The following is a 15,464-nucleotide window of genomic DNA, read 5'->3' as shown; positions in this document are numbered from 1 at the left end:
GCAGTTAATCCTCAGTTTATAAAATCAATGCATCCTCAAAACATTAAGAACAACACACAAGATAATTCTACTGGCAAAAATGGAAACATTTCTCAGTTATTTTACTTTTAGGTAAATAGGATTTCTAAGTAATTTCTCCAGCTTGAGAAAATTTCCAATTAAAGATAAAATTACGTATCTTTCCCTTAAAAAAATTAATTCAAAAGGCAAAGAGAAGAGAAATAAGTTTACACTGCATAGCACAGGGAACTATATTCAATATCTTGAGGTAACATGGTTAAAAAAAATGAATGAATATATGTATGTTCCTATATAATTGAAGTATTGTGCTGTACACCAGAAATTGACACAAAATTGTAAGCTGACTATACTTCAATAAAAATACTTTTTTAATTTTTCCAATAAAGGATAAAATTACATACTTTCCCTTTTAAAAAAATTAATTCAAAAGGCAAGGAGCAATGACAATTTAGCCTTGCAACTATATTCAGTATGCTTTTATATTTTCTACACTAACTCTTTTTTTTTTTTTTTTTTTTTAGAGTTGAAAAACATCTGTTTCCAATAGGGTGGGAAAGAGTGCCATTAATTTTTTTTTTAAGTGAAAGGAAGTTAACTCTTTGCTCATTCTAGTTTTGTTCATATGGTCATCCTCCTTTCTTGATCTGTCTTTCATTACCTATTTTCTTGTTTCTCTTTCTGCTACTGTGTGGCTATCTTAATATTTTTCTGTTCAAATTCCAGAGAAAGAACATATGACTCACTCAGCATCTTGCCATTTTTCCTATTAGGCACAGTTTTCTGTGTCAGACACAACCAGCCTTGCTGATCTATGTACCTCTCTCTCTCTCTCTCTGGTAAAATTTTCACCAAAGCTGTTGCCCCAGAATCTTACCCTTGCCCCTCCCTTGAATGGAAACCGATTACTCTAAGTTTCAGGAGGAAGCTCTAAAGAGAAATAACAAGAACTGGTTAGAATCAACTAGGCCAAAGATGGCAGAAGATTTGACTTCCAGTGGACGCTGAGCCTCATTTATATGCTCCTTGTAAAACATTAGTATGTTGGATGACACACTCACCTGTGCCAAGATGGCTGACAGTTGCCATAACATCAATCAGAAAAGCCCATACAAGGACTGAAAAGGAGAGCTGCATCAGTTCTGAGTCCAAACCACATCCCTGTTCTCAGATAAGTCATGAATATTCCTCCCACTCTTTCCAATTCCCTCTTTTTCAACTGGACCCTTCAAATCCGGTGTCTCCACCCAAATTGGGTTGAGAAGTTGATGTGTGAACTAGGTTCCTGCTTCTACAGAGAATATTGTGTTTCTTCTTAACTACGAAAATAACCATTAAGAGGGCAATGAACTAAATAACCATAATAAGAATGATTTATAGCTGTAACAGTTGAGATTCTACATCAAAGTAATGATTAGCAATTACTGCCTATTTGAAGACTGTACTTAAATTTTGTTGAGTTTCAGACGAATATTTGGAAGTATCTTATTGGTAATATAATGGGTCTTTTTTCTAAATCTTTTAGCCTTAAGTTTTTGTTACCTATTCTAAAAGAAAGAAACAGTGAGGTACCTTATCCAAAATACTTTGGTTTTTTATATATGAAATTGGTTGATCTTTTGTTAACTTACAGATCATGTTTTCTGATATGTTTTCCTTCCTTCCAAGTTTAAATTAAGCTGTGTTTCCCAAAAGTACAAACATCCTCATTAGAAGAAATAAAGCCTGGTTATAATCTCAACTGAAAATCAATTATATATGGTAAAATGCTCACCATTAATATAGTCAATGAGACATTTATATCCATTAAGGTGAAAATGGGTTTGATGCTCCTACTTGACATAGGCTATTCTCTTAGACTGTGCTTCTTCAGAGTTGTAGATCTCTTTCAAAGATATTTCATCATTCTACACAGTAGTTTGTATTATTAGGACTCATTTATGACTCATCTACAGAGTTGTACAGTTTTATTCATAAAATTTTTAGACAATGGGATAGTACATGTATGGTAATATATAGTCTTTCTGATTTGTGAATTTAATATTTACAACAATCATGACAAGAGTCGGGTACAGCTTTTAGCATCATTTTACAGATAAAGAAATTTGCCCAAGATCACATAGCTGTTAAGTGGTACAGCCAGGATCTGACCTAGACACTTTACCTGTTGATACCTTGCACTTGACAACTATGTTATACTGTTTACCAGTTCCAATTGGTCATTCCACCATGTGAGCAAATTGCAACTGGTCTATTGACCTGAATAATTTTGCCTCCAATTTGGATACAGTCCTAATCTTTTTGAAATATTTCTGGTGAACAACTTATCAGTATGATTGATTGTATCTTTATTATAGAATTATTTTATTATTATTAATTATTTCCAGAAGTACTGAAAAAAATCTATTACCCAAATAATCTCTTTATTTAGAAAAATAAGTTGGGCATTGCTCTTAACTTCCGACAATAGAGAAAAACAGATTAGAGTACTCAGAAATGAACCCACAAGTGCAATTAAAATAGAAAATAGATGGTTAATTGTGTTAATGCACATTCCTCTTTATAACCTGCAGATGATCACAAAGTAATTGAAGAAATAAATTTTATCTCCCCAACTGATGAAATGTACTCACCACTATTTATTTGTTCCTCTTGCTGCAACTCTTAAGGTCTTTCTATTTATCTGACTGTAGGGTTGGGAACTGATGAGGAACTCCTCCAGCTAAATGGAAGGAAATATGTTTTCATAAATTCCACATTCTAATACTGAGTTTCATCATAAACTATGATGAAAAACAAATAATAGTCACTATGCCAAATCTATGTATTTAAAATTATCAACTCTAATATTTGAAGACATGCTTGTCATTAGCATATAAATCAAGTTACCAGAAATATAATTTAAATCCCCTAAGGAAGCATTTCAAAATGTGGTATGTGTTAGGTTCTTTCATTTCCCAAAAGGCAATTGGAAGAATGAGGGTTATAAAAAATGGTGTGCTTGGCAATTCTTTGAGTTTCACACCCCTAGAACCCATTTTTGCATTTAAACTGATCATTTACTGGCAGCAGATGGGTAATAGGATAAAAGTTTTCAATATGGTGTGTTGGTCATATATATTTCCAGACACAACATGAGAGAGTACAACGCAGTGTTCTTAATGTGATTAACAAAGAGGCATGGAATCTGCTATCAATCTTCCTTGTTACTGTCATAGCACTTCCCAGGACTGTTGGAGAAACTTTACAATAGTTAAATGCATGTTACACATACAGATGGGGAAGTGCCTCAGGCACTCTGGCAAAATTTGCTAGGAGTCCATTTTTTGAATTTCTGCCTTCTGAGTCACCATTTCATCTGAGTTTGACATTTTCATCTCAGAAGTCCTCCAACTTAATGTTGACATGGCTGTCTCATTTCCTAAAGAATCTGCTGTGTATGAAATATTTTATCATCAACAATGCTTCACTGAGATTAACACTAAATTACAAGATGCAAGTTTATTTTAATCTATTAGGGGGCACATTTTTTCTCATCCTGTGGTCAGAGGAAATCCCTTCCTCAATTTCAATTTTTCTAATTGTAGAAAAAAAGAACAGGAATTATTTCTATAACAAGAGATTTTTGTGAACAATGTTCTAATTGATGTATTATTTCAGTAAAATGATGTGAACGAATCATATGAGCTACTATTTGCAGACTCTTGGTTAATTTTAAAGACAATATAGGAGAACTATTCAAAGTAGTGCCTACGCTAATGGAAGGTTTGTTTGCTTACTGATTATTTTAACTCAGTCTTTACAAAAAAGTGCGTGGCTTTCATTCCCATAATCTCTTGGTGCAATCATGATTTTAAATGGCTAAGATTTCCTGAAGGGAGTCTTAGAATAATGTTGAATGAATTTTCTACACACGTCAACCATGGAGGCTTTTCCTTAGGCTTGCACTACTGCTAGACTAGGGTCCTATTTAATCAATCATAATTCCTACTTCCAATTTGCAAGACAAAGAAGATGAGATTAAGAATTTAGGTGGAGGGTCTGGTGATGAGAGACTCAAAATGAAAAAAAAAGTGAGTGAAAACCAATGTACATTTTTAGGTGAAATAGGGAAGCTGAAGGACATCATTTCATTTAACATTAATCATAAATTCAGAGTAGGAGGATAGAATAATTTTAGATGTGTATGGGAGCTTAGGCTAAAGTTAAGGAGACTGGAGGACGTTTGAAAGAGAAAATACTGAAATTGGGAATCCCAGTTTTCTCAGCAGTGAAACAGATCTACATGATATTTGGTAGTCTGGATTTGTAGTGGATCCAATCAACCTCTTTAGTTAGCTTTCTCCAGCAGTGCTCAAGTATCAGGAGGTGGGTTGAGGGATTAAATGGCAGGTACAACAGGAAGTCAAGACCATGGAGATTCTGAAGTGAAGCAGAAGTATGGAAGGAGGTAAAGTCACTGGGATGCTGACTGACTGAGGACAATATTCAGCTTGTTGGAAAATGACAGAACTCAGAATAGTAAGTAGAGATCAGGGAAAGAAGTCCAGAAATCTTGATCTCAGAAAAGAGAGATCAGAATACTGATGATACCAAATGCGCTGCCTGTATCGCATAAATATTGTATCATTATCAAAATTCAGGCACTGCGAAATCAAGAAATTTACAAGGACAAGTCATGAAGCCACCATATATAAATAAGGTTGTATCTTTATTTTTAAATATTATACATATTTACGCAGTTTCAGACCTAATTATCAAGTACATGCTTGAATATAATTTCATTCAAAGGGTATTTTAAGGGCACACAAATTATTCTCAGATATCTATTTTCTCTCCAAGGCAGAAAAACAGCCTGATCTATTCCCTAACAGAGGAGAGAGTCTTTCCAAATTAGGAGACATTAGGTGTATGGAGATTACTTCTCATTTTACAAAGGAAGGGGCAAGTTCAGACATTTTGTATGCTTTTTGAAAATAATAAAATCACCCCTCCTATAAGTACAACTTTTTCATATCTTGTCACCTTCCAAAAAATGTTGGCTGTTATGTTTGCTTTTTATATTCATTAATAACCATTTGCAAAGTAATTCACTTTCTCTTCATCATTTTTTCTTCTTCTTTTTGCTCTGACACTTTAATCCTGCTGACATCTTTCAACACAAAATGAAAAGCAGCTCAGCTCTTTCTTGGTTCCCTCATTTCTGAGTACTATGGCAACGGATGCTAGTTGACTTAGTAAAACTTGAAAATGTCACATTGCTCTTCATTCTTTGATGAATGCACATTCATGAATACAGCTCAATGCAAAAGCAATTAAAGGCAGTCTTAAAAAGCATCATAACCAAAGTCACCCTCAGATGATGTTTCCCAGGTGTTGTATTCAGAGCAAAACATGAAGCCATTCCTGGTACTGAAAATACAAGCTTTTTTGTTTCTGAGAATAATTAGCAATCACTTTTAGAAACACTTTTATGAAAAACAATGATTTCTGTAAATAAATCTTCATTCCAAATCACTGAATTCACTTAAAATGTATTATTTCTCCAAAAACTAATGAAATCCACTAGAAACATAAAATGAGGAAGAAACAAATGGACAAATTATTTAACACACACATAAATTAGAACTTCAACCTAATTTCAGTGACATACAGAACACACATACAAATTTTAAATTACCTAATTTTAACAAGAAGTTGTAATACAAAAACATTTAAGAATGGTTTAGCATATAATGGCCAAATATTTGCTCATCAAGCAGGGACTGATTCTATATTTAATAAACTACTCCCAAAATGGTTATATAAAATTATAATAACAATAGTAATATCGGATATTTGTTATTTTAAAATTTAAATAGAAAATAATTCACTGCACTTATGCTTTGCCACTGCCTATATACATTGTCTGGTATTGCCATGATTTTTATTGATAATTCTATATTAAATCACATACAGAATCTCATATGCTTACAGGGTACTGTTAACAAATTATATTCACCTACCATATTACTTCATTTCTTCATTTCCATTCCAGTTATCTCAGTATCTGTGCAATGTGTAAGTGGCATATTTTATTACTGACATTTTACAGTTGAGGAAACCAAGATTCAAAAGCTTAACATTTTTGAAATCACAAAGTTATGAAGTGAGGAAACTAAAATGTTACCTAGGTCTCTGACTTTATACTCAGGGCTCTTTTCTTGCCTTCTTACATCCTTCATGTACATGCCTTAATTAAATACATCTTCCCAACAGTCTACATTCCTTAGAAAAATTGAAGCTGTTAAATTTGAATTTTCTAAAACAGCCAATGACAAAGACAATCAGTAAATTCCAGCCATAGCGTTCTGTGACACATTTCTGTGCTATGCAACACAGAGACATCTTTGAAGTCCATGAAATGGCCATATCTGAATGAAGCAGAAGCAAAGTAATGATAAACAGACCCCAGGGTTGCTCACAAGTATTAATTAATTAATATTTCATTATATAATAAAATGTACAATAAAGTTAAAGTTGGGGGGAATGCTACATTTCTATATAAATAATTTGAATGTATCAAAGAGTGCCATTCTATTTAAAGCCAGCATTTAGCATACCTACAGTAACAGGGAGCTCAAAGAAAATTTCCTTCTGGTGATTCCCAGTGGTACAAGAACAGACAAAAAGCTTAGAGTGAGTCTATCACAGAAGCTAGAAACAGAGAAATTAGTGCAGTTTTAAAACACAATCATTCTCTGCAGGAAAAGTTCATAAATGAGGTTCATGGAAGTGAAGCTTAAAATAAACAGTTTGAGTTTCTAAAGGGGATGCATTTTGGCCACACAGCCACACAAGGGACCTACAGGGAAGCTCATTAAAAAGCAAGACAAGACCGACTCAAGAAGCAGTAAGAGTGAAGGGGTTAAGACTGTGAACTCTGAAATAAGACAGGTTGGGTTCAGAACTCAGCTTTGCCAATTTCTACCATGCAAACTTAGTAACACGTATTCCCCTCTCATGTGCTAGCTCCCCCACATGTAAGACAGGAATGGTAACAGTAAGGGACATCATGGGGATGTTGTGGGAGATACGTGTGCTAAAAGAGTAAAAGCAAACAGATCATTCACTTGGGCCCGATCCATAAAAATATTTTCAGGCTGTGTGACACTCTGGGACCTGTCAAATTAGAAGAGCAGCTGTCAGCAGTTGATATTCCTGATGTTTCCCTAGTAACTCCCCACCAGCCGGCAAAGTAACAGAGAAAAACCATCTCTTGTATTGCACTGAATGCATTTCAAAAGGTATACCACTATCAGAAAATATAAAAACAGATTTGAGCACACAGAACTAAATACAAGTGTCTAAAATACTGCAATCAAGATTGAAAAACAAATAATACTGGAAAAGAGAATCTGAAACAAGACCCAGAAGTTTGAACATTCTTAGTATATAAAATACATAAGTCAGTTAAAATAAAAACAAATTCAAGATATGAATAGGTGCTTCATGAAATCTGGAATCGAAATAAGCAAAAAGAAAGAAAAATGTTTTCAACGTAACTGTGAACCAAAGGCAGACATTACAATTACTATAAAAAAGCATTATTGATTATTACAAATAGCAGAATTTTAAGACTAAGAACAAGTAGAAAGGGGAAACTTAAATGACCTTCAAAGCTTGTTGATAGGAATGTAGAACTGATACACACTTTCCAAGTATCACTAGGATAAAATAGGTCAAAAACCCAAAAATATATATACCATTTTACAAGGCACCCTATTGTTAAAATTTACAGTTAGAAAATTACCAGCTTTACAATGTTCTTTAAACTGTTTATAGTTTGAAGAAAAAAATGGAAAGAAAATAAGAGCACTTTAAAAGAAAGGATTCATTAAATGCATTAAAAATAAATATTCATGCAATGAAATATGCTACCCTTTAAAATAATGATGTATATCTGGTTTTATGGCATGAAAATGCATGATTTGACATTCAATATACAAAGCAGGTTACAAAACTATGTAATATCTCATTATTCCTTAAAACACACAGAAAGAGAAATGAGAGATAAAGAAAGGCAAGAGAGAGGGAAAGAGTAAGAAAAAGAAAAAGAGACAGAGAAGGCAGATATATGGACACCAGAATTAGAATGATTAGACACACATGATTTATGTTTGCTTCATTATACTTTGTTTGCAATAATTTTAATAGGATCATATATTTAGTTGAAAATAAAAACATTTCCATTAAATATGGGTAAAAAATATTTTGTCAACAGCCTTCCTGGATAAACTAATGTTCTAGATTGGAAGATAGCAGCTCTGTTCCAAAGAATCTCAATATGGTAGCTGAAACGTAACAAAATAGTGTTCACCATCTTTCAGCAATGAGGCAGTGATCCTTTAAATCACAGTTTAAAATGGCTCATCTTTCTGGAATGTCATTTTCCTCAAGGATTTTGAGGATAAATGAAGCTTTGTGCTGTTAATATAGTGTTGTAATATAGGAGCATCTTGTCTCAAAAAATATGTATGCTTCTTGATTTTCCCAAAATGTTCATTAGCATGACTTAGAAAACAAATCAATGAGTGGGTTCTCATCTTTGAAAAATTCGTATTTAGACATACTGATAATGAAAACAGAAGTCATTTTAAATACCTGCTTTTTCATGTGCATGCAGGCTTGCTTAGGTAAATATATATTGGTAGGCCAAATTATTAAGTACATTTGAATGATCAGTTTTTCTCATGAGGAGATAATTAGAGACAAAACTACAGATACGTTTTTAAAATGCTGGCTTAACATAAATGCAATCATTTTAATGGAAGAGAGGCTCAAGAAATTATAACATTTTGTGGATTTTATTTTCAGGACTAAGTAATTTTTGCAAGTAGCAGCTAACTGCAGAAAATTAAGTGAGAGACAGACAAAGAAAGCTGATTCTGGGCAGATGAATTATTTGAGAGGCTTAATTCATTTACATATTTAGAAAATATACAATTATTAGTCATCTTTATCCACAGAGAAAGTGTTGTGGCAAGTATTTCCCTGAAATTAAATAAACAGACTGACCAGTGGATCAGAGAGTATTTTCTTGTGTTGTATAAACCAATCACTTTTCAGCATACTAGTTCCTCTGAATAACTCTTCCACTTCAAAACCAGTTTTGTTAGTTTTTAGCCACTTTGAAAGCTACTATAAATATATTAGTATGCAAATGATATACTAACATTGACGTTGGAATCTAATATTTTAAGATCCTGCTTGAATCATATTTTTGTCATTAAAATCAGCTGTGGATATTCTCCATGACTCACAATTGTCTCTCACCAAGGTGACATTCATGAGGTATTTGTTGGGTGGTTTGGTAAGTATGGACTCAATAAATAAACTACTCTCACCCACCCTACCTACCAACATCATCCCGCTGGCCAGCTTTGCTCCCCAACCTGCAGCTATCAGTAGCAGTTAGAAGACCTGATTTGCCCCAGCTTTCAAACTTTTCCAACATGGAATTTGAGTAAGTTGGTCCCTTTTACTTGTCAGGATGTTATATAACTAACTGATAATCAGGAATAATATTAAATTGTTTCTGTCAACCTGAGGATTAATATGAGGGTCTTTCGATAGAGTATTTTTTGTTCTCTGACATCTTATTCTTTCCTATCTGACAGTAAGTCCAGCAAGCCAAGTCAGTAAGTGTAAGCCCTAAGCCATTCTTGCAAATATAAGATACTACTCTCTCATACCTTTTTATTTTTTGCCTTTTCCTAGATTTATCACTTCTCTACCACTTGACTTTAAAATCAAAAGATCTAACAATCTGCAAGACTTCAGGCAAGTCATTTAATGATGTTAGGTATCTTTATCAGCAAAAGAGGATTAAGGATGGCCAGATTACAGAGTTCTTAGGAGAATTAAGTTGAAAAAACGTACCTGAAAATACTTTATAAATTGTAAACATCACGTAAGTTGGCGATATCATGTGTTTCCTACCTTTGCAGTTTCTTTTCGTTCCACAATATACGCATTATTTTTATAGGTTTTTACACTTCTGTTGTGTGACACCTGTATATTGAAACTATTCAACATTTTACTCATGTATGAGACTGTGGACAGGAGATGACATTTCATTCAGAAGTCCTGAATAGAATAATGCCAGTGTGGCCATTTCTGATTTTTCACTTTAACAAGTTGCTTATTGAGAAGAATGATTTCACATGAAAAATGGCTGGACTTTTATCAGTTATACTTCCATAAAGAATATTTAAAAAGCAGTCCTTTAAAAAATTATGTGGGTTATTTATAACTTCTCCTATTTCTTTCGTCTTAATGGCTATACAATATATGATATTTTATAGCCTCTAATTTCCATTATCAGTCTGCAAGTCTGCATTTCTTTCTTTGTTGACTCATATATTTGCAAATTATTTATTCATCCCAAGATACATTCATGCAGTTGAAAGAAAAGAATAATGTCAAGGCTGAGCAGGAGTAAAAGTGACTCAGTAAAAGGCACATAAATCTTTTTCTCCTTTTTCTCTCCATTTCTCAAATTAGACTAGTACCAAAGTTTTAGAATATTTTTTTTAAATACTGAAAGCTGATTTCTGTGAATAAAGGGTCCACTTTCTTGTCTACCTTGCTAATGCTAATTCCACTTCATTCTCTATCCAGGGAATGTTCAGTCGTGTTGTAAATACATGTATTTCACCATTTTTTCAGATTTCCCATAGAAGACAGGATTTTTTCCATTCGGATTTTTGTTTTTATAAATTTAGTATTTCACATGGATCTCTTTATTTTCAAGAATACTGTTTCTATAAACTTCCTTACCCTTTATCTTGTTTGTTTCTTCCTAGACTGGTTTCATTTGATTATTTTAACTTACTATCTATGCTATTGAAGGTCACCATCCTTGAACTTATTTCCTTGAGAACTTTCCAGTTTCACATACTGTGTTTATAAGGCTATAATTGACTTTTTAAAAATTATCTAATAATCTCTCTGTAACACTTAGTTACAGAATGTCCTTGGATGTTTCTGTGCATAAGGTATTCTTTGGCAGTAAGAATATGTCAACACACTGACATTGAACTGACTCTGGAACACAAATGAATTAGTCTAACTTGCTGTTTATTGTCTTCATAAAAGATAGCTATATATTTGCTTTCAAAACTACTAACTGGTATTTGACTATTCTTAGTATTGAGATGACCTTTCTGCATGAAGCTAGTAAGATTTTCCCATTGCACATGCAGTCTAAGTGTTAATATATGCATGCCTAAATCAAGTCCATTTTCTAATTTGTAACAAACTACCAACATGGAGGTAAGCAGAGCAAAGTAAAAATACATAATTTTAGGATGCCAGATAACTTAATAAACACTAAGGTATACAAATGAAAATCATAAACTTTCTTGTGGTAATCACAAAAATTAAGGCCTGCAAGATTGTTGATTTCACATGGATTCTAAATGTAGCAAATGTTGTAGGACAGCACAAAGAAGGTCATCAGATTCAACCTGTTATTAAGCAACTACCATGCAAGACATTGAACAAGCAAATAAAATAAAGATAAAGACAAAAAGGATACTGTCTTAGTTCCTAAGTTATGGGAAAACAGAGAGGTGCATTAATACATTGGACTGAACATTGTATCATAATGAAATCTCATGTAGTGGAACAGAAAAAGTATAATGAAATCAGGGAAAGGGAAAAAATGAATTATGACCTAAAGAATCAGGAAAGGCTGGAGATGGGTGCTCAGATAAGATTTCCATGGGCAGAGATGGAAGAGATTTTCTTTTTAGAGACAATAATGTGAACACAGGAGCAGAAATGACAATATACAGTGTACATTAAAGAATGTTGAGAAATCTGAAGTGCCTTAGAAAATTGTATTTAAATTATAGGAGATTCAGATCAGATTATAAGGAAAAACTTGAATAATATTCAGTAATAATATATGAATTTCTATACATATGATGGATTCAAAAGTTTTGAAACAGAAAAGTTAATGGTTGGGATTATGCTTCGAAAGTGCCATTCTGGGGTCCTACAGGTGGACTGAATGAAAAACTGGAAAAGGATGTATTTAAGAGACAACTGGAATAATCTAACTGAGAGATAATGACAACTTAAATTTAAAAAAACAGCTGGTTATATTGTAGTCAAAGAATTGATTTATTAGCTGATTTTAAACTCTGAAAGAAGAGGAGCTGTTTAAAAGTGACTCTAGAATTTCAAGGCTTAAGGATCATATTGGGTAACTAAGAAGGCATGGAACACAGCAAGAAAACACAGCTTTGATAGTAGTTATTAGTGACCATTTTCTTTTTTTCTACCAAATTCTCAAACTGTTAATCCTTCTCATTCTCAATATGGTCATTCTGTGCTATTCCTGGATCAGACTTTACTGTGATGTATTTGCAAATAGCCACATTCTCTCATCTCTACCAATCTATTCAATGATAACATTGTCGCCTTCATAGACTCAGGAAATGTAGTCTCTGGAATAAACAGTAGGTTCTCATTCTGCAACTTGAGTTTCATTTGATTCCATTCACTCCAAGTATATAATGTTCTCCGAGAGAATCACACCCTAATGCCCATTTTAAAATCATGAGTCATCACTACACTTGTGCAGACTTCCATTTTTTTTCTCTTTACCCTATTCTGTCTAGAATTTGTATTTATTATCAGAATTCCTATGTAATAGTACAGTTGTGAACTCAACTTCAGCACCTCAGCCATAATATTGTCTTGTTCTTACCTCTTATTCTAAAAAATGACTTTTTACCCTATGTTGTATACTATTGCTTTTTCTTGGCCCAGTCTCTGAGATTTGCTTACTTTTTTTCTAAGTGCTCAATCTGACCTGTTTTATTACAGATATCTTTAAAAAACCAAAAAGTCAAGAGAAAAATTATAAATTTTGAATGTGTGTGGCTAGTTTACTTTTCTGGAGTTAGTCTAAGTATCTGTCAATATCTGTCCCATCTTTGTGTATGGTGCTACATAAAATATTTTTTCTCCCAAATACCAGAGTATGTCTTGAGATTTTATAGATATTATAGGAAGGATAGTGACTTAATTTGGGAGTATACTGATCCCAATTAGAAGTAGAACATTCATATAGCAATGCCCAACAGGAAACTGGATTGATGGCAAGAGAGTAATAATATGAATATTATAAACAAGCCTATTGTTAATGGGCTTATGTTTCTAAGATGTTAAACTTGCCACATTCATTTAACTACCTTCTTAGCCATCACTGAAATGATTGTATAAGAATTCTTTTTAAGTCTTAAAAGTCAATGATATTTGGAGAGAGACAACAGAATATAGCATATTTTGAAAGACAGATAGCAGATGGGTGGCTACTTTACAACCAAAAATGTGGCTGAGGAATTGATGATGAAATATTTGGAAGTTAGTGTAAGAAAGAGAAGATTCATCTCCTGAACCATGCACAGCATTCATGTTATGAAATTTCAAGCGTAAGACCAGATTATTGGAATTTAATTTCTGACAACACAAAATAGAAAGGCTTAGAATTTAGGAACATTAGGCTTGTGAGGAAGCAATGCTGAGGAGCAGGCCTATAATCAAAGGGATTAATTGGAGGTCCACACATGCAATGTAAGTTAATGGGAATTGTCAGAGAGATTACATATATCCAAAATAAAAGACTTAAATGAATAATAAAGGAAGTCTAACATCGAAGTAATTGAAACTTCCAGAAAGAGAGATCAGAGTAAATAGAGGAAGGGAAACTATCAAAGACACAATATAGGAAATTTTCCCAGACCTGAAGAACATGAGTCTCCATAATAAAAGAGTCCACGGGGTGCTCAGACAACCATGGAACTATCAATGTTAGGGCACAGCATTAAAATCTCTTCTAGGATAAAGAGAAAAGGAATAAGTAATAAATAAACATTCTAAAATCTTCCAAAAGCTATTAAAATAGGACACAAATAAAAGAATAAGAAAAAATGACACTGAGCTTCTCAATAACAATATTGGACCCTAAAGGACAATGAAATTACGATGAAAGGACAATTTATATGTATCCGTAAAATATGATTTCTAATCAAGAATTCTGTAAGATAGCCAAAGGTTTAAACTATGTGAGGATAAGACTTTTCCACATACAGTGCTTGCTTCAGCAGCACATATACTTAAATTGGGATGATACAGAGATTAGCGTGGCCTCTGCACAAGGATGACAGGCAAATTTGTGAAGCGTTCCAAATTTTTTATACAAGATCTTATGGTAGCTCACGGAGAAAAAAAGGTGACAATGAATAATATATATGTTCATGTATAACCGAAAAATTGTGCTCTACAATGGAATTTGACACAACGTTGTAAAATGATTATAAGTCAATAAAAAATGTTTAAAAAAAGACTTTTCACATACACAATGACTAAGAAAATTTAATATCTTTGATTAGGGATCTAATTGAGATATGCATCTCATATTCTAGAAGAGGAAGCCAGCTTGATTTCATCTATGGACCCAATCAGTGGCTTCCCCACAACCATTCTCCTTGGAGATATCCTCTCAAGAAGACTCTGTACTTGGCATGTGACTTGCTTTGAATAGCAGAATAGGAAGATGAAAGCAGAGATTTGAAAGAGTGCACGCACATTTTCCTTTCCCTTTGGTTCTTTCAGTTGCCATGAGACCATGTCAAGAGAACAGGGCGAGTCTACTGGAGAAGAGAGACTTGTGTATGTGAGAAATCTGTCAACCACACTAGCTGAGGCCATACTAGACCAGCATGTCCCAAGCTGACCTAGACAACTAAACAAAATGTATGAGTAAGCTCAGCCAAGTTCAGCCAAGTCCCACCCAGTCAGCAGAGCGCTCCCCCATAAACCAATCTCTAGCCTTAAGAAAAATTTCAATAACTATCTTTTGGCTTTTTGTTTTACACCACTAAATCACTACTAAATATGTATTTCAAAGGTTTGGCCAACTAACAGAAATAACATCTAAAATGGGTTAATTTGGGGGAATGAGACTGAGGGGTGCAATAGATATGCTTGCTTTCATTATAGCCTTTCAGTAGTAAATGATTTTTTTAAATCACAAGCGTGTTTTAAATTTTTTAAATGATGACAGATAGGGTTCTACATAAAGTTGTATGCCAAAGGAATTTTATTGTTTATATTGTTGCTGTTTTGTTTGATCTGAATGAGAAAGAAAAAGTGAAAATCTAGCAATACACTTGGGTGGGAGAGGTGAATATGAATGCTATTTTCTACCCTGAAAACATGAAGGTCTAGAATAATAAGTAGCTGACAAGAACTTAGTATCCTTAGGAACAGAGACAGATTTCTGTTGGGGCAAGACTGAAATTGATTTTGTTTTCTAAGGAACAGAGTTTCTGGAGGAGCACAGACTATTGTGGGTAGAGGAGTTATGGAGGCAGAAGTTAACAGTAAGG

General features: G+C 33.5%; 1 non-coding gene across 1 annotated transcript; it reads left to right on the top strand.

Annotated features, from left to right (window-relative positions):
• Positions 1-14,164: 14,164 nt before the first annotated feature.
• LOC116659491 lies at positions 14,165-14,268 on the top strand. The gene has a single exon (XR_004314854.1). It is a non-coding gene; the product is annotated as a U6 spliceosomal RNA (small nuclear RNA).
• The last annotated feature ends 1,196 nt before the right edge of the window (positions 14,269-15,464 follow it).

Source organism: Camelus ferus, chromosome 2, assembly GCF_009834535.1.
Source record: "Camelus ferus isolate YT-003-E chromosome 2, BCGSAC_Cfer_1.0, whole genome shotgun sequence".
NCBI lineage: Eukaryota > Metazoa > Chordata > Mammalia > Artiodactyla > Camelidae > Camelus > Camelus ferus.
Note: the sequence above shows the minus strand (reverse complement) of the source record. Positions and strands in the feature narration are given on the sequence as shown.